Genomic DNA, 21575 nt, shown 5'->3' with positions numbered 1-21575 from the left:
CATTAACCTACTAATTTACAGGTAATAATTTACACTTTGAGAAGATTGAAATCCAGACACTTGCCGATCAAGAATAATTTTGATTAATAAATTGCTGTTTCCGCGGCGTCATTATGACATCCAAGATATCACTGCGAAAGAAACAAAGGGCTGCCAATCAACGATGAAAGTATACAAATAAGTTTTGGGATTTTTTTTTTTTTTTTTTTTTTTTTTTTTTTTTTTTTTTTTTTGGGGGGGGGGGGGTGAAAGTATTACTACCGCAAGAGGCACAGACGAAGCAAGAATTTCTATATCTAAGCTTTGCTCTGTGTTCAAAATAAAACGGCAAACCTAGATTAAAAAAAGGGTTATTCCAGTCATAAAAATTGCCTCGGTAAACAATGAGACTAATTTTTCTAGTCGATTTCGAACCTCTTAAGTTCAACTTAACATTGTTTTATTATTCAAGGGCCTGTCAATTTACTCATTTAAAATAACATTGTAAATCTTTGTCACCTCTCCTCGTTTGTGAATCCAAATTACATATAACTTAATCTCTAATTTTTATATCTATTTATTTATTCGTTCCGATAAAAGTAACGGTTGCTAACGTGAGATTCAAAGCTTACGAGACTTTTATAGTCTATAATTTATTCTATTCTTTTTTTCTTTTCTTTTTACTGTCTTATTATATTATTTTTGATTTTATATATATACATTATTTATTTTCTTATTTCTTGAAATATATTGCAAAATATATTACATTTTTACACGTGATTTTAATTAAGTAGGCCTAACTAGCATATACAGCATGAACAACTGTTGACAATTATTAAAAAATGTCTATTTTTTATTGACATGAAGCCCGATACATCGAGATTTATAGTTTTGTTTCAAATTCAAATTTTTACAAAATTCATTGAACCATTGGTTAAACTAGAAAATGGGGCTTGGGCAGCTCACTGGCCACAACAGAAATGACCGTTGTTGCGACAAATGAAAAAGTAGGGCTCCAACACAAAATTTGCGGTTATCAAGTAAAAATTTTAAAATAAGCTGTCTCATGTGACAGCCAAAATTTCATAGAAATTCCAATCACAAAACAGTCAATCTGAAAAAGTAAGAATAAAAATGAAATAAGTTACTTCCAGTAAAATGTTTTCTTCTTGTGCAATATCGCTCGATGCTTGTAAACTATAACACTTGAAAACTTGATATATTTCTTACTAATTGCATCTTCTATTAGACGGTGGAGATGCATTTACATATTTTACAAATAAGCTCGCTTGCGCGTCAGTGAAAAATTTTATCTTCAACAATTTGAAGACTATAGTTTTGAAATGAAAAATATGCCAACAAATAACTACAACTGCAATTGTACTTCTGTCTGCAGTTCTAGACTTTAAAAATATATGAATAAAATGTCAAAATTCTGGGGCTTTAATACTTTTTTAATGTCATAAACCATGTAAAAATATGGCCACACTAACCCGGCGCTTTGGCGATGTTATGAAGTATGCAAATGTTTGTTGGAAGTGGGTTTTCTTGTTATTTAATAAGTAAAAAAATTTACCAATATTCAACCCATATTGTTTTAGAGACTAAATTGATCGCAAACTCGAGCGTATTTTAGACATGGCTGTTAATCAGGTAACATCCGCTCGATTCAACAATGCAGGATATTACAAATAAAACCATTCATTGCAAATATTTGTCTGGAGGACGTTTTGGTCCAAACAACCACCACAAAACGTGATCACATCGTAGTATTTATGAAGATGTATCTTCTTGTTTTGATTTCCAATGGTTAAAATTGTCAATGAAAATTATTGTAAAACATTTATCATTTCACTTTTGCCATTATAACCTTTTCGACGTTTGGTTTTCTGAAACCCACATCACAAATTTCTTATGCTGCAATTTGTGTCATCTTCAATAAAATACTTATTAATTTTCGCAACACAGCTCTTGTTCTTGAATCGTTACTCGCGCGGGTAGAAATAGTAATATAAATTTTGTTTCATGAAACCAACTTACGCATAGTGCACGACGTATTTGTTAGCCACAAGCCCTTATCAGTTCTCCGTCCAGTTCCTCAAGTACAGACCGGGCGAGAAGAAGTGATAAGGAAACGTGGCAACTCTCTAACACTATGACATGACGTAACGTTCACATGGAGCCGCGTGCGTGCAGAGCAAGGCAGGCGCAATGGATGCCACTTATTATGCAAATCATTACTGGAACACTTTCACATTTACCAATACTTTGCATCTAACACACGCAAACATTGACAATCTCCACACCAATCGCTTCGACTCATTTTCCACGCGCCATTAAACGTGTTACCAATTTGTTTTATCAACGCAGCGCCGATAACATGATTGCATAAATTAGGACCTGCGTGAATATCTTGTTACTGGCAAGTCAACAGATAGGTTTATCATGTAACAAATGGTATTTAGTAAAGAAGGGTACAGTTTTCTTTTTCTATCACATAATGTGTTTTCCCATCCACAAACAATAGTCATTACTGATACACGACGCCAGCTTTATTTTCTTTTGTAATGACTTTCAAATATCATTAACTATATTGTCGAACGCGATTGATATGCAACCGTTGTCTCTTCTGAAAAGCACTTAACCGTAATGAAAAACAAAATTCGTGCACCAAAACATTTGAGCGACGACAGTTTTTTTTTCTGTTATCGTCACTTAATGCATTTTGCTGATAAATGTATAAAGATAGTAAAATACGACTTGCTGCATTCACATGCATAGCAATGACAATGATGACCATTTCCGACCCTCCCTCCCACGCACACATACTACCACCCAGCTACTAGCAAAACACTTTCCAAAACACCAGTATATTTCACAGCTATTCCCTTACAAAAGGGGCAATTTCACCAAAAGCTGCCACAACGGAAAATGTTGAAAAAAAAGGGTCACTTGGGACGCCATTTTCCGAGCTTTAGTGATCCATCATCTATGGCCATTTTTGCCGCTGTTAATGTTCTCCTAGGGAAGTGATTCATTTGCCTTCATCAAGATATGTGTTGGTTTTGAAGTCCTTGTGGACGGGCTACCCTGTAAACTTATTGAGAATCTGTCTGAAACTTATAGATGAATGGAAGAAAAATTAAAGGCCCCAAAGTCGCAAGGGGAGGCTTTTCTTACCGTTAGGGACAGTCTTAAGGGTCCATCAGTTTCTTGAAACGTGACATGATTGGAGTCCATCCAAAGGCAGTGCAGACGCGGTCCCTCCAAATGGACAAGCTAGGACAAAACATCCAATCTCAACAAAGATTACTGGCCAATTGCTTCCAAGATATTTCACGTTCATTTTCGTCCATTTCCAAATCAAGACCCAATGATCAATCAACAAATTCACTGTGCACCCACTTTCTACAGAGAGAACAAGATATACAGGACAATGTCATACGCATCACTGCTCATTTCAGCTACCAACAAGCCAGTAGTTAATAATACAGAACCACCCCACTCTCCCGCCAAACTACACTTTTGCCGGTGACTCAGAAGATATATATGCAATGTTTGAAAGCCTCGCTTATGACAGTGACTGCCGAGCAAGGTTGATTGAATGTTCTTCTCGGCTCGTTAGGCAGTCGGATGGTATCTAAACTGTCAGTTAACTGACATAGTGCCAAGCACACGACTCAAGGCCGGGCGAGAAACACGCCGCCCTGTATACTGGGTCCTTACACTGCTTGGAGACGAGAGGCACCGCGCGTGAAGACAGCAAAAAACAAACAGCGAGACTGTTGGTGCGGGGTTGAAATTTAATGTTGTTCTCCCCTCCAAACAAATAGTGACCAAAAGTTTTTGCTTCATCATACTTGAGGGCCAGTCATATTTGTATATACTACAAAACCGTTTTGTCAATTGCACTGTCTTTCAAACGAACGTGATTGTTAAAAACCAAAACACGATTAGTAATGAAGTCCAACATCAAAAAGGTGGCAACCTATATAAGAGTGACAGATTTTTGCACCTTGAAACTTAATATTATTCCACAACACCCTTCGTTGCCTCGTCCTCATAAAAAAATCAAATTTTGCGGTGGTCGACGCCATGTCATCACGTTCTCAAAGTAAGAAAAAATAACATCGAATAGACCCAATGACTGCAAACCAACCTGTAGCAAACCAATCTTCAATGTTGAATGTTGAATAAATTACCCCCCCCCCCCCCCGACGTCCTTAACACGCGACCTGCACTTCATATTATGAAATCTAAAGATCAGAAAAAAATAAAGACGACATGAGCATGACAAATAATTATAACTTGTCATCTTGACAAAGGGGAAATGCGCCGGAAGCGTCTAGGTAATGACCCCGCAGTCCAGCCTCTTCACCACCGGTCCTCACTTCTGTCTGAAAAAAAATGTTCCATCAACATCTCATTAGTGACAAGAGAAAAAGAGATGTCACGTCATTTCATATCACTGGAAACAATCACATAAAGACGTTAACTTGGCATGACTCCTCTTCACTTGATGGGTTTCAGTCAGGGAACCGGGAGCGTTATTGAAGTGATCTTGTCATACCACAAGCCTACTACTACAGACCTGAAGAGCTGAGAGTTGCCGTGGCAGCAGCTAATTTGTCAAATGGCTTCTCTTATCGTGTCTTCTCTTGAAAGAGCTAGTTTGTTTGTTGAAATATATAAACGTAACGGACGCTTTATACAAACGTCGTTTCTGCATCAATCGCGCGTTTGTACCTCATCTCCACTGTGAGAAAAAAACCGAAGGTGCCAAATAATGCGACATTGTTAATGGTCTACCGTACTAACTACTTAAACTATTTGTCGTACTACATACATTTGTAACTGGCAACTTGCGAATAATAAAGAAACGACACTCAATCTACCCAAATTTCATAAACATAAATTCTATCCATTGCGTCCTCTCTCTCTCTCTCTCTCTCTCTCTCACACACACGTGCACCCCTCTCTCTCTCCCTCTCACACACACACACACACACACACACACACACTACACAGCACATGCATATATACCTAACCATTCAACTCGTCCCACATACTATGTACATATTACATTCACCGCCACGTTTGCGCTCCACACACACAGTTCTGACACACGTCAGCAGTTTGACATGCAAATTATGGTGGACGAAGAATGATAAGGGTACTCCATACAAAGATGGGTAGCCACACGTATATAAGTTGTGCTTAACATGGATTCCTTGCTTCTTTCTCTCTCAATAAGCCACTGCTGTGCCTTGTGAAGCAACACTAACACGAAGAAAGACGCTGTCGTCCTAGTGTGTCGCTTGAGGAATCGGTAGGGGCTGCGACCGCACCGCGTTCCAAAACCTGAAAAGATAAAGCGATAAAGAGTAGTTGACATGTAGAAAGAAATCTTTTGATTAAACCACAAACGCAATATCTCAGTGTCTGGATATGCTTCGTCGATTAGGCTACCGTTTCATCCCGACCCATCTTCAACAGACCAAAGCGTCTTCCCTTTCTTTCAAACCACGTCTCCACGTAATATCTGATTACAAAATCCAGAAGTGTCATTTGTGTGAATGCATTATGCCAAATTCGGTAACCCGCATTTACATACGTTATTAGATAGAATAAATTACGCCGACTGGACACTAATGAACAATAAAGCCGCCATTTGTAGGGAAGCATTTATCTCGGGTTAGCAGCTGTGCAAGATAATACTCTGTCAAGGGGGCATCTGCTTGGGCTTAACCATACGTCATCTGATCATTTTAACATGGGTCTCGTCCATGAATTACATTCACAACAACGATCAATAACACTCTCGGTAAAAAGAGTGTCGACAAAATCTACTCGCCCTTAACATGTACAGATAATTTGCAACGGGAACATCTGCCCCATCCTCGCTTCGACCCAAAATGTAGAAAATCGTTATACCTCGCCATTTGTAAATTGCTGGCTGTACCTTAATCGCATTAATCATATGTATGGAATGCCTTATGGGAATGGAAACAGAAGCTTTTTATATCGACAGAGTGCAGTGTGCAACCTACTAAACGGGACCTGGGGGTACTAATGGAATAGTCTGTTCAAATTCTGGGATATTTGGGAAAGCGAATATGCATCAGTCGCTGCGGTAATTCACACGGTTTGTGTCTCCACGGAACGCAATGAGCAGCAGCGGTGCTTTTTATTCTTTGTGTAGTAAATAACTTGTATTTTCAAATGGATAAAAGTTAAGAATTTATACAAGAGAACACCCCAAAACGTAAATCGTTTTGTAGAAAATACCTACACACCTTACCTTGCTGAAGGGGAAAACGCGTTCATCTCAAACCTTGTAATACCACATGACTACGACACTTTCACGTTTTGGGCTTCAAACAAACAATGGTCGTGACGTATTTATAGGTTTCCCCATCCTACCCGGTCATTACACAGGAACATTAATGAGACCACCTCCTGGCATAGGTATTCTTACCTCTACAACCGAGAGCTGAACACATTGAAAGAATGACCTTGTCCAACTCGAATAACTAGTTTGTCTTCTTACCTTGTACAATCGTTATGGTGAGCAGTCATAAAACTCATCAATCCGAAAGAGCTGATAAGAACGTACGCGTCTTTGAGTTGCTTTATGGTTGGCCGGAGGCGTGCAATTTGTCGATGTCAACGATTTTGAGCACGTATATATTAAACCAATTTAATATGCAGGTTTATATATAAATGAAGAAAATGGGATGTTCTCAAGCGGATATATTGGCACGACTTACAGATATGAGGGTTTATTACATATATAGAGCGAGTGGGATTGGCAATAATACCACCACGTGAATGACAATCTAGCTGCAGGTGACTCTAAATAAAGTGGCTATTATACATTGAGCTACCTTTGTCACTGGTATTAAGACATACATAACCTGTACCTTCTTACCTCTCAGAATCGTGTCCTCGGTGATAGAAAAAATACTCCCTAACCAGCCCCGTGTATACTGTTTGTAAGAAAAACGAATAACACAAGTATTTGAGCCTTTTATATCATTAGATTTGTTGAAGCTTAGTCTTACTTTGATAAGTATTAAAACTGGTTCGCTACACGCAGATCTATGTCAACTTTCTTATACATATAAAAGATACGACTATTATCATGCATGAATAACACGTCGGCATTCCATCAGCACAAAAGATGCTCCCCATATCTCTGCACTTATAATACACATTTTGTCAATCTAAAGTGAAAATATTCATTGTGCCCATTTCCTGTGTGAGTTGATACGCTTCCATGCACAGGTATGCGGCCACCTATCTGCCCGTCCCATTCAAAGAGGACACACCCGCTATTGTTGAAATGCCTCACGATGTCCCCGTTTGGCTGGATGCTGGCGACTCCGTATTTAAGAACAAACCGACCCTTATACGACCTATTCCAACACTCTTACACTAACATTAAGTTCCATCTCACAAAAATAAATTCCATTGCGTTGTGTAATCAACAAAAGACATTCGAGTCCACCTACCGATTCACAGTGGACGCGTCTATTTCGCTTGCCCTCTTCACGTGCTGGGGTGGCCGCCTATTTCGATGACCATTGTTCGAACTGATTACGCGTACGAATTTTTCCAGCGTGGTGATAATAAGATTACATGACCGACAAACTGTATCACAAATACAGCGACCTCGTCGCATTGTAAGAATAGAAATACAATTACATGCACACCCCAAGCTGTCTCATATGACCAACCACAGAGCAAATATCAAACCATGATGACAATGACCCAATTTATGAAAAAGCACTCAGTCGTGCCCATTATCAGTCCAACACCGAATGCCGAAGGTATAACAATGGCCCATTCAAGAAAATAATAACCATATTATAAATATTGGCTCAAAGTCTACCCATTTTACAGGGATGTGATGTTGTATTGTTGTGATAAAATTATCGATTTAATCTTTTCACCCTGCCACATGCACAAGCTAATGTGCCACGTCATAAGCGCCATCATTATCTGTTGAAAATGGTCCAAACGGCAATATATCTTAATTCAAACTTGGATGTAGCTCTGGCACGTTGACTCTCACATGCTCAAAGATCATTTCCGACTATTTCATTATTCTATTCATAACGCAAGAGAAATTGGCCATGTGCAAAAGCGCCGTGAATAATGTTTGCCTTTTTTTCTAACGAAGATTAGCCAACATGTCAAGCAGGAACAAGAGTATATATCTCTGTATAAGTATAAAACGGGTAAATGAAAATCCTCAATTAAAAAAGAAAAACTAATCGGAAAACTCACCTATGCATCCAACCATGTTATACGGAATACGCGTACGTTCGTCTTAATCGTGAACTGCTGCCTGGCAAGTTCACAAGAAATGGTGAGAAAGAATAAACCTATCTTGTCACCTACGGAAGTGTTTCACACATCTAAGGCCAAAATTACCGCATGCCAAGGCTTAGGCTCACTGGTGTGACTGGATAGTTTTGCACCGCATGGCACGCACTGGTTGGCGGTGCACGGAGAACTGGCCAGGCGCTGCATTCAGTAATTAGTCTCTGTCACCTACTGGTTCCCCGTCAAACCGGTTTTTCTGATTCAACTCCGTATTCGTCCGCCTTATTCACTCAATCACCGCGACTGACCTCTTTCGTCATCAACTTTACGCCCCCTGGTGACACAAACCTCATAACCTTCCATGTCGTCTGCTTTACCATTTCGCGATGGGCGTGTTGCAAAGATAAATCGCCCTCCGACCGAAATGTCATCAGTTTCTACACTTAATCAATATGTATACGTACCACCTTGTATACAACATTCAACTAAATAATACATGCACACGGAAAAAGAAGTGCACGCAATAACGTTTTACCATATTGGCCCACATGTACTTCTGGTTTTTTCCCCTTCTGTGAGATTTGCTATACATTTTCACACAACTTATCGAAAGAAGAAACGGTGCTGTTCCCTGACATGAAAAAATCCCTACCTTTAAGTCTGAAATGCGATTGATGCGCTTTTTTTTCAAAATACAAAACCATTTTCTCTTTAACGTACGTGAATTGAAGATTCTTACCTGGTTTGAAATCATGAAAGCGCATATTACTGTCCCACGAATGCGGCCACAGTGTCGGGCTTGGTTGGCGTCAGAGTAGATTTAGTCGCTGGCAGCCACAGTGCCGGTATCCCGTGTGTAATTACAACTACTCCATCTCCACTCCATCCTGCTCTTTTCAAGCTGCTTGGTCGCATGTCATTGTGGTGTTCACTGAGCGTTGACTGGAATAAAATGATTATGCAATATAGGCTGGTTTGTCGGTGATTCGACGAGTCGTTCGCATCCACTGAGTAGACTTTATATTAAGCAAGACAGCCTGTCCGTCTTTATCTTCATAGGGTTGACTTTGTATGGAGCAGGGCTGTTGTAAGAGATGAACTGCGTATATACGACTGTCCGGACTGCACGACGCGAAATGATCCCAAAACGAAATGGGGTTCTGGTTTTATCGGCTTAATCTTGATTACGGCGTAAGCCTTGCCCAAAAATCATTAGCACTTAATCTCCCCCTGGGAAAGACAACATGGCCGAGTTCGGATTAATCATGCATTGTCCCACAAATTAAAGTAAATGACATCAATTTTCCAAGAGAGAAATGGAATATTACTCGGCTAATATGCTGTATTTGTCAAGGTGGCAAGCGAATCCTAAGTCCCTTCCTGGCTGTTTTTTCACCCATTTAACTATTTCCGTTTCAACACTTACAGCTCTTCTGCATATTTCCGTTGGCAAACCGTTTGCAAACAATGACGTTTTCCTCCACAGCCGGGCTTTCAACATGAAGCAAAGAATACTAGGTTGATTTTATAGATTTTTTGCCTTAGCATGCGCCTGCATGTGTTAAGGAACCATTAAAATAAGACCCTAGAGGTTACAGGGTAATTTGAAAGACCATTTTAGTATGCTTCTCTAATCTGATTATGTCTTCCTAGACGGATGGAGAAGACGAACCAGATATAGATGCCCCTTTCTTAAGAAATTGATAAATTTAATACGGGTCTAATTACTGCAAACCTGGCTCAAACATTCATCCTGTCATCTTGGATTTTGATCAATTCAATTCTTATGCTCAAAATATGGCTTTTAGCATTTTTGACTTCGTGCAACATGATGATGCCCAGACTCCCAACAATCTGATTCGTATCCCTCGTGTTTTCTGACGTAAGCGTCAAGTCATCATCATCATCATCGTCACTGGCCATGCTCTGTCCAATCGCTTCTAGCTCCACTATCATGTGAAAGTGAGCTAATCTTTGGTTCGTTAAACCAGCGGATATTAGAATATCTCCCAGTCGAGTTATTTGCCGTGGGTCATCTGCGTGTCACCCATCAGTAGTATTGTAATCGACAACGTTGTATGAATTCACTAAAATGTTTTTAACATTAACTAAATTGTAAAATGCACTGACCAATGACTAACCTCTGTTCCAAGAAAGCCGACCAAGTATTCAATAAATTAATGATGATTCACATCAACAAGAGCAACTGCACTAACCACGCTTATAAAACACAGTCGAAAGATGAATTTACGATATATTGCATTATGTTCTATCGAGTCAGGGTTGTTGATCTTTGGATATATGTATATGTGGGTGTGTGCGTGAATAGAGCACGGGAAATAACCTGGAATTGAAATGACAACACACTGCAATGTATGCAGGTCTACCGTTTTAAGAATACAATAAATTATTTCAAATAAAGAACAAAAGAGATTCATTGTCTGAAACTACAGTAAAAACAATTTATCAGAGTTAAACATGTATATATATATATACATTGCGCCACGGAAAAAATATTGATAAACTTATTCACATTAAATATGCTGAAACAAAACGTTAGAAACGTTAGTATGAAAATTGGTTGAAAAACATAATGGACGACAGTGGCAAATGTAAATAGTTTGAAGGTACCATAGGTTTCCATAATTTAATCAAACAGAATCATTGCATTATATAATTGTTTCACAGAGTCAGCCAGTGTTGTCTATTTTGAACAAATGAAACAGTTGGAGCTTTGGGATGTCTGGAATTGCAAGTCGTTGCTGTAATATATATATATAGGTCAAAATGGCGGCAGCGTTTATTTCCAGCGAGGGCGTGCTCAAACTAAAAAATAACGACCCGTTTACTTTGATACTGCAATAGAACAGCGGTAATAAATTACCACCCGACCCAGTCATGCCAGGAAATTATTATCAATAAGAACCAATCTTGTGCTGTCCAAATTCTACGTCTGCGGCACGGGGCGAAGCACTGAAGGGTCGTTTTTATTACATTTGTACGGAGAACATTTGATTGAGATATTGATCCAAAGGAACTTCTGTCAATGAAATTTCCTTATGATCTATCGAATGGGCAAGGCGTGCATATGGCCAGAGAACACATCTTATGATCCAATTTGGGCAGATCTTGCACGTTCAGGGATGCTTCCATTATAAGTGCCATAATTCCAAATGACGAGAAGATTAGTCACACATTCGAGGCACATAAGTGGAAGAACAGAAGCCAGACCATATGCTCTATATTGTATCATCTGTTCGATACAGCCCAACTGAAATTACGAAAAAAATAGCCAAGTCTAAGCTTATTCATACAAATTTATAAAAGCTTTTAGTTGTTATACTAATGGAATTATCGGTTGTGTTATTCTTTTAAGCTTTATCTGGCTAATATCTGTGGGGAACAGATAAATGGCAGTGAATTCCAGTATGAACAGCAATCGGTTGACCTTTTTTTAAACACCGGGGACGAGTATGTTTTAGAACAGAAGCATTTAGAAAATAGTATTTTGCAGCAGAAAACCTGTTGATCTGAGTTGAATATGTACACACTGAACAAGAATCTAAAAGTCATAGACTAAGCTAAATGAATAATGTCTGCTTGTTGGAAAGGACCACTTTATATGATTCAACAGCCATGCTGTAAATTTGAAGCTAACGTTTTGATTATTAATTCAAAAAGCAAAAAACAAAAACAAAAAAATAATAATTAACTTCAAGCACACGATAGAAACACTAGGATAATATCTTTAAAAGGTGTACATTTATATATTATCCATTACTACTAGTACCTCTTTTTATCATAAGCATCCAACATAGGATTTTTTTAACCTGCAGTAACCGGCAGTGACCGTGATGAAGTTGCTTTGATACGTGTGAATACTTAAAAAAGACGTTGATGAAACGGTCGGCCTTATCCCTAAAACCCTGAGGTAAAATCTATAAAGAATAACGCCAAGACACCCAATGGCACTAAAAATAAAATACCGACAGCTTATTATGCATGTATACACCCCTGAGCTGGCAAAATGATCGGAAAAATTGGCAAACAGCGGCATATCAAGATGGGCGACATCACATAAGAATCTTTGCAAAAGAAATTAAGGGTTGCTGGTCTGATGATGACGGTGATGCTGGGAAGATTCGTTAATCGATCGCTCATGTTAGAAGACATCAAGACCGATTGTAAGCAACTGTTGGATACAAGCATTTCGCTGCTGGCGCAGAGAGAAGAGCACTCGTGAAGTGCTTAAACATGAATAGCTTCTTTCGAAACAGTCATCCATTAATATCATACGGACAATACCAGGGGAGCCCGTTCGATTCGTATCTCCTTCTCAAATGAATTCTTATCGGGTTTTCTTTATCTGTTATTGAAATCAAAGTCAATAAAAGTAAACCTAGCGCCCATGACTGGTTCATTAACTGATAACAAACTTGAGTTTTTTCTCTCTCTGGGCGATCTTCCTTCGGACAGCCAGCCGGCTATTCGATTTCTTAGTTTGGCCACTGCGACTGGATATATTGAACATTTCGAAATCCCCCAAGATTACTGCATTGTGCGATTTCGCCTAACTACAAATTGATGTTGCCAAAGGCGGTTCTGGGTGAAGTTCGAGTAATTCAAAAGTTCTATAGGCTTTATGTTGCTAAACCCTCCCTTTGATTGCAGTGTAAGGTTGAAGGAAAGTCTTAATACTGATTTCAGATTACCAACATCGTCTTCAATCAAGAGAGGATTGAGCACCATCAAAGACCCGACATTGGAGATGGCTTATTTTCTTCGCGGGTGTCCTATTCAGCATCAAAATAATAACTACCCAAACGCATATTTTCATTTGAAGAAAAGGAAAAATACCTTTGAGATCCACACCACAGGTCTCTATGTTATACGAAAAGATCTACAGAGGTTTAAGACAAAAATGCTTGATAAGATGCTGTGCATATTCTTCTTACTTTCACGTTTAATTTTTGGCATTATTGTAGTTGGAAGTATGTATACCCAGTACATGCGCCAATACTGCGAACCTAGTCCCCCTATGACATTTTCTAGGAAACAAGATATTATGGCATTGTTTCAAATGATTCCACAGACTGTTATTTGTAATCTTATATGTCCTGTTGCAACATGTTTCATTTTTCCAGCGTTGCCTAGGCAACAACATAATCGTGTCAATGGATGTCAAAGTATTCTAGAAGTAGGCCCCCTATAGATGTTATGTCTTCCGTGGCCAACGTTCCGACCAAAGATAAAACGGATGATGTGGCATATTCAGGTGGCATGGTATTAATTCGCAATAACTTGATTAAGCAGAAATGATATCTACATTTAAAAGCGGTGGGGGGGGGGGGGGGGTTGAGTAGGCCTACAGCCAGTTTTTGATGAACAATGCACTTTAGGCCGCACTACGACGTAATGAAAATCCCCACCTGTGTGACATGTGCGAAGGATCCCCAGCCTAACAGGTTGTTATTAACGTATTTTCTGTCTCCCTCAATTTCCGATTTTACTTTTTGTTTGCAATTTAGTAGTTTTGATCATGATCTTGATCAGTCCCAGACAAATTACTACCTTCCATGATTTCGACAATTTCTGTGATGTCATATGACCTTGTCAATATTTGATGCCTTTTACACTCAGTTGTTCATATTCAATGAATATAGAGAAAAATGATTTTAAAAAAGCGCCACAGTTTTCTATGCTCGTCAAATTGCAATCTTTCTAGAATTCACCATATCAGAAGATTATTAGATAAGGACGTAAAGTGTAAAGATGGCCAGGTTTCAATGAGGATTCATTCCTAATGTGTAACAAACCAAAAACCAGCTCTGTTTTCCTGTCTTTTCTTTTCTTCCCATTCCGCTTTTTCTCCCTAACAAATGGACGTTGGTACGTGAGGCAGTGTCAAATATGTGAGAATAATGTTTTAACTTCCTATCCCCCCTCCTCCATCAAATGCGGAAAAACAATTATATACTGCATGATGGGCATATTCTGATTTGATTCCCTTGATGGAGTCCACAATAAACGACTAGTTGTATGTTTTATGCATATTGTTTTAAAATAGTCAATTGATATTATGCAAATGTCGCTTTAAACACAATATCCGTGCTTTTAACTCGTAAAACACTCATTATGTTATGAAATATTAAATAAAGATTAAGGGATTGGACCCTTTCACGCATGGGTTGAAACAACACCCTAAAAGACGCATTTCCATTTTTTTTTATCTGAAACATTTCTTGTGTTCAATCGAATAGCCTGCGCTAATGAATAAAGCGCAACTTTTTTTAAAAGTCATATCTCTGCTCAAAATGTGCATTTTCTCTGAACGTAGAAGTAAAAGTAATGCCCATAACCCTAATTTTACGATTGTATTGACTATTTGACAAATATTTTTTTTTTACAAGTGATATAAATAATTCATATAAGTAATCGTCTCCGCCTAAAATTATATATCAGTATGTAAAAACCCAAGAACAGCCCTTTCTTTTGCCCGGTCAAGTTATTTTCCTCTTAGCCTTTCCTTAGAAATCAAAAATACACTACATTAATTAAAGGGCCGTTTACGGGATTCCTATTCTTTTACATCTTCTTATTTTATTTATTTATTTATTATTTATTATCATTTTAAATAGTTAATTTATTATTTATTATCATTTTAAATAGCGCTAAAGGCCTGTTACTTTTGAATAATTGACTTTATGTCCCGTCTGAAAACTGCATTTTTACACGCAGTGAAAATGCACAGAGTGCATGCAACTATCCATTGAACTTGAACCAAATAAAGAGAAAGGTTGCTTTAAAATGGCATACTTTTATAAGTTATGTTTGGGCTTGGAACTCTACAGAATGGTGGCTGATGAGTAAACTGCAGATTACGCCAGTGAAGGGAAATTTATATAATTATGAATTGCATTTTCACTGCCATAATCCTGTATAGCGTACGACCTTTATTATTAAATAGAATTAAATGGAAAATGATAGGAAGCAACCACTACATGAGTATAAAATTGTATACGATCATGGACATTTTGCATTAAACGTTTTCAGCGGATCATGTGATGAGTACCACTGTATTTAAATATATTTATTTGTAATGTCGGAAAAATTAGACAAAGAAACATCAGCAGAAATTACAATCTGATTTCAATGTCGCTCTGAGATACATGGTTTGCGTGGGTGGGAGAGTGCCTTTGTATTGTCTGCTGTTGTCCATTTCAACTAAAATCAATATATGTATTTCGTTTTACTAGTTTTATCGAGCTTCAGTGAGAGCTTTCAAAATAAATCCTATTTGGGCGTTACTGATGCATGGGGACAGATGACATTATGATATATTTTACTTTGTCCTTCATTTTATCCTGTAAAGGGTTACATATGTTTACAAGACCCACCTTGGAGACCGGTATTTTAGCATCTTGCCAAAGGTGCACTTAGTCCTCAAAATAGAATCAACAATGACTGTATCACATACACAAGGGCTTAGGGGTAAATGGTTAGGTGTCGCACTTATTTGTTCGAAAATTCCTTCTTTTCAGGACAAAAATTGCAACTGATCCATCACCTATCCGCAAGAAGTGACAAACCTAGAAAGGAGGCATTGTGTGATTTTCACCTGAAATAGATACAATGTTACACCTACCTTTTTTTGATGACATCTATCCCTATCAACAACTACTGTATGCATTCCCAGTGTTCGCAATTAAAAGCAACACCAAAACTTTCAATTCGACAAAAATTACGACAATACCTGCCACGTTGGTTGTCGCTAGGAAAATGTCTTTGTTATGGATGTCTACACACAACAAAGAAAAAGGCGCCCCTCCTTTTCACTCGACTTATCAGCGAATCATGAATCCAGACGGGTTATCTTTTGTCTGCAGCAGACGCGAAAATGACAAGCAATTGTTTATATTTGGGTAGACGGTTGCTATGGAATCAAAACATTGGCTACCGAGCCATCTGCTACCCTGCTATTGTCATTTTACAAGATGGTGTGCGAGGGTGATATGATCCACTTATTGTTAGAGAACGCTGCTGGCGTGATAAATCTGCAGGCATAATCATAATTTATTTAGAACCCAGGTCCAGCGCGTAACTCAGTAGTCTTAAGCTAAGAAACAAAGAAAGTTGCCGTCACATTCATGTCAGCTAATAACACATGGTCCATGACTCAGACAAAAATTTATAGTAGAATGATCATTCCAATTCAATTCAATAAGATAAAGGATAGACACGGAATAAGAAAGGGGCTTTGTGTTTGTGTTGTTTTATAGTATACGTACAAGCGCATTTGTCATGTGTGTGTGTGTGTGTGTGTGTGTGTGTGCCTACGCGTGCTCATGAGAGAGAGAGAGAGAGAGAGAGAGAGAGAGAGAGAGAGAGAGAGAGGCAGAGAGACTACAGTGTACATATTCATATTGCTTAGCATTGAATAACAAAAGCCTCGGACATACACACTTAAAGAGAAGTAAACTGAGATTAAGGAACAATGATTAAATCACCCACTATTAAAATGCGAGCATGGGTTCGTTCTATAAAAAAAAAAAAAAAAGAAAGAAAGGTACCGCAGTGTCACAGTAAAGTACACGTAGTTCAGTTACACTACACGCGGAAAACGGTTTATCAGTTGTCTCAGAACATCCGGCGTTTGTGCGATGGCATTGTTAAGATTTAGTTCCTCTTTTTTTCTGTTCTTTGGAATCTTTGTGTTTTATGTAAAAGTGAGAAAAAGGGGAAGTAGAAATCGTGAGAATATTAAATGCTTAGCATCAGAGCAAACTATTAATAATGCGGATAATAAATAACAAGACATTTTACTTATCTGCACAGAAAAAAAGTTTTTAAAAATTACGCCAAAGACACCTGTAAAACGAATAAGAAACCATCGATTTCTTTTCTGCTAGTTTTTATACTTCAATTGATTAAAAAAACATATACTGATAATGGAACCACGTGCAGCGTCATGTATAGGCTCCGATTACCGCTTTTTCTTTCAACTATTTATGATATTTCCGCATATATGCTTGAGGCCTCCACTGTAACTTCTAAATGTTGTTGACGCACAAGGTGATGTTCCTGTGTTGGTTTAGATTCACAAGTTACCCTAACAGTATCAATTAACATTTAAACACAAGTTACCCTAACAGCATCAATAAACATTTAAACACAAGTTACCCCAACAGTATCAATAAACATTTAAAAGTAAAAATGCTCTAAACTATGGAATACACTAGGGTTGGTTAAATGACGGGCTAGGGCAATTGAATCCTCTCAGCGATAGAGTTTGATGAGTTATGATCCTACACCTTGGACAATACTACATATAAATACGTTTAAAAACGGTTTGTCCAAAGAAGTGTATTAAATTCCTCGGTTTACCTTACCTGGTTGGTTCACCGCGTTTAGATTTAAAAAGTTTGCACTGACCCGATCAAGAGAAGTATAATGGGAAGTTCGTCTTCAGTTTAAAGGGCAGGTCACGTCCTTAGATATTTTTAAGACTCACATCTCTCAAAAAGTAATTTATTATCAAACGGATCACCGATACGGCTTAAGTCAGTGGGGACATTGAGGACATATCGCGTCAAAGAGATGCCCTCTTCGGGGCGTGTTTTCATATAAGAGGACTTCGTCTTCCCTTGATAAGCGGTAAAGAAATGAGTGAAGTTCACACGTAATAATACATTTAACTACTGGTACTAGTATTTCACATAACTAAAAGATTTATTTAACCTTATTGATCAATTCATTTAGGTTATATAACAAAAAGTCTCGGTATTGATTATTTCAGGTAAGAAGATTAAATAAAACATAATTATGCTGAATGTATTACTCAAACCAGTGATTTGCCTGTTCTTCAAATCAGCTTACAGTAAAAGCTAGTGTCTTATATATACGACCGCTGTAATACATGCACTGGCCTGACAAGAGACAGAAGTCCATGCCATTGTTTTATAGTTTAATATCGTGCATGGATCAAACCAAGGACAGACGTCATGACTCTGAGCTCACCTTAATTGCTGACCAAAACTAGCGTCCGTCCAAGGACTCGGACTGTCCCATGGTAATTGATCACGTCCTGTTCAAAGATCCGTGCCGCTAGTTCCGACTCAAACCACGCCAGTGTGAGCATGAATCAGCCTTTTTCTTTTCCCTTTGAGGAAAACGAAGATTGACACTATGATATCATACTTTCTTTCTCCTTGATAAAATAGTATTTGTTGAATTTACAATATTCAATTGAGTTAAAATAGGTTAGAAGTAGAACTAGTGTTTTCTTTTAAATTAAATAATGAAAATGTCGAGACTAAAAGAAAATGATAACTTGCCCAAATATTAGAATCTCTCTCTCTCTCTCTCTCTCTCTCTCTTTGTCTCAAAACTAGTGCATAGCAAACATCTAATTTTATACCACAACCGGTGCTCTACATGATTTGATGGCAACTACATCGAATTCCCTTGATACTGAAATGTACATGAGGTCACAAGATTTATTAAGTTTTTATGCCTGTCTATGTTCGCCCTATAAACTTTTTTAAGATGGTCAATTTTCTATAGTATTATGTTGTATCTAAGGCCTAAAAAAACTGACCCCTCAAATGCAGTACCTTTACGCAATCCCGTTTATTTATTCACCTGACCAATAGCGATGCAGTGATAATCTAGGGTACTGTCATATAATCTTGTACAGAACCTGACCCCGGCTTATTATCAAACACACATATAAAGTTAATGAATCGAAAGCATTTGCTTGATATTCGATATCGTAATATGATATCTAGATAAGGACAATGGGTCAACGGAATGAAGTAAAGTAGTCATGAGAGTGGTGCACATCCGTTTTTCTACAAGCCGATTGCATGTTTAAGGCAAAAAGAAAATATGCCTTAGCCGAAGAGCAAAAGAACATACTAAGCTAGAGTATTGATTTTTGTTCCTTCTGAAAGCTAATTTTTCTAGGAGCATCCATTGATTTAGAGTTTTCCATTTACAAGATCGCATCTGCGTGCTGGCGCGATCGATAGGTCACGCTGCAAGTCCGCGCTGCGCTCAGGGGATACTAATCGAGGCGTACTCAATTGTCTGTTTGAATAAAAAAATAAAGATAAATTTGGATAACTATTTTAAAAGATGCTACTTTATTACTTAAATAATTACACCTCAAAATATTATTCCATGGACTTTATATTTATAATGATATCTTTTACATTGATATTGATATAATAACGCAAACTTACTTTGTTCATTTTAAATGAAGCATGTACTAAGCTAAAAAATAGGCTAAAATTTAAAGTACACAAACAGAACGAAAAAGAAACACGGGACCACCCAAGTGGCTGTAGCAACTAGACTTCTAACAGAGCTTCAAAAATACTACCAAAATACTAAAATTTGTTTTTAACATTTCCCGTGATACAGCCAGTCAAGCCAAGTTTTAAGGTCACCAAAGGTCACCAAACTGATATCCAAAATAAGGTCAAGGTGGGGATTGGTTAGTAAACTGTCACCTATTGCGACACCCGTTCTTCATTGTAAAGTCCGCTCATCATATCAATAGTAAATTAGCATTTTAACCCTTTTAATTTTTTATATGTATGGCTACTATCTCACTTGTACTGTTCTCCATATGAAATTAAATACCTAAAATTGATATCCCGTAGAACAATAGGCTGATAATATTCACGTCATTTATAACATCTATCATTTACACTGGATATTATACAATTGCTGCAGGAAGTGGGTGGCTGAATTAGAGGATTCTATCTACAAGTCAATCTAGATTTTCTTCATCGTTATGTATGATCTATATCTGTAGTGGCTGAAAAGAGTAATTGGATGAGAGAGAGAGAAAGAGAGAGAGAGAGTGCACTACCAATTCTGTACTGGCTATTCAACTGAAATAATACCACATCATTTTGACTAGCCAGACTCATTTAAGAGATAAGTGGATTGAAAAATCCAAATAATGGAGAACCACTGACGTTTTCTCGTATTTTTCTTGATCAGATAGTCTGAGTCTAAACTGAGATGCACATTGTTTGTTACAAGAGGCGTGGCGCGAATGCGTATCTTGGGGGTGTGGCTCTGGGGAGTGTCTAGTTCAACGTTACCAAAAACCGAGATAAGAAATAAAAAGCATTCCCACGGCGGGATAAACAACATATTTTTTTTACATGCAAATACATGTTATTCTGTGTCGTACACATATTTATATGACATACACATTTCTCGGTGACAGAAATATGCCGATGGTAAGGTATTAAAGCTAATAATAGCTACACTTAGCATACTTTATACGTTTCAAACACGTAAAGCAAAGTGGTATCTTCTATAGGATACATGTAAGAGTTTTGAAGGGATACCCCCATAAAACAGGACGGAGAAGAAGTGTGTGTCGCGAACCAACGCCATATTTCATTACTTGCTATCAATTAAGCCCTATTATATTTGAAAGCATGTTTGTCTCCAGTCGAAATTGAGGGATAGGTCTTTCTAACAGAGAACCCGCTTCACAGGACTATTAGTTAAATCATGCAAAAGCGTGAATCCCAAGACAGGATGTGTGTTTTGATTTATTGCTTTAAAATATAAACTAAAGTTAACGGAACTGGCATCCTTTTCGATTTGTTTTTTCGAGTCGACCACAGTAAAGTATACTGGCACTCGAGTCTTATCAACTGTGCCCACACTCCGCTTTGGGACGTTGTTTTAACTCAGCCATCACATGTTGAAGCAGTGTCAATACTAGATCTGGTTGCACAAATGAACACTAGGTCATGGATACTACTGAGTTTCTCTTTCTTTTTTTTATTTAGATTTCTTTACTATAATTATCATATATTTTGCTTTTTTTTTTTTTTTTTTTTTTTTTTTGTCACATTTACATATATAGCATGTATTAGAATATATCGGATCGTTGCCACCTAATAGCATCTTGAATTATCAGATTTTGAGACCATTACATTATTCATAAACTAAAATTTGGTCATGTTCAAAGCAATGGGGAGGGTCTATCAGAGCAATTTAAGAAATTCAACCCTACTAGAAGCCAATTCTCAACGAATTCTTACCTATGCGTCTTGGGTTAGGCGGAGTGAAGATGAACTGGGGGGTAGACGCAGGTGTCGCCGTGTGCTGGGCCAGGCGCAGCTCACACTTGGTGTCCTCTCTGTATCATACTGTGTCGCATGCCACAGGAGAACTGCTGTTCACTCGGTCACATGCTCACTGTCCCTGCTATCATATCAATGACAGTAAAT

General features: G+C 37.9%; 1 long non-coding RNA gene across 2 annotated transcripts; it reads right to left on the bottom strand.

Moving 5' to 3' along the window:
• Positions 1-236: 236 nt before the first annotated feature.
• On the bottom strand, positions 237-21167 carry LOC147763386 (uncharacterized). 2 transcript variants are annotated; one of them, XR_015332732.1, is made up of 3 exons: positions 18328-21167; positions 9050-9252; positions 237-5340 (listed from the first exon to the last, which is right to left on the bottom strand). It is a non-coding gene; the product is annotated as an uncharacterized LOC147763386 (long non-coding RNA). The 2 variants fall into 2 exon arrangements; XR_015332731.1 differs by lacking the exons at positions 9050-9252; positions 18328-21167 and adding an exon at positions 8272-9027 and having other exon boundaries at positions 237-4376; positions 5202-5340.
• Between the last annotated feature and the right edge of the window lie 408 nt (positions 21168-21575).

The sequence above is a fragment of the Lingula anatina genome, chromosome 2, assembly GCF_051362555.1.
Source record: "Lingula anatina isolate TDL-2025a chromosome 2, LinAna3.0, whole genome shotgun sequence".
In the NCBI taxonomy this organism is placed as follows: domain Eukaryota; kingdom Metazoa; phylum Brachiopoda; class Lingulata; order Lingulida; family Lingulidae; genus Lingula; species Lingula anatina.
The sequence above is the reverse complement of the archived record's forward strand: the minus strand, read 5'-3'. Positions and strand labels throughout refer to the sequence as shown.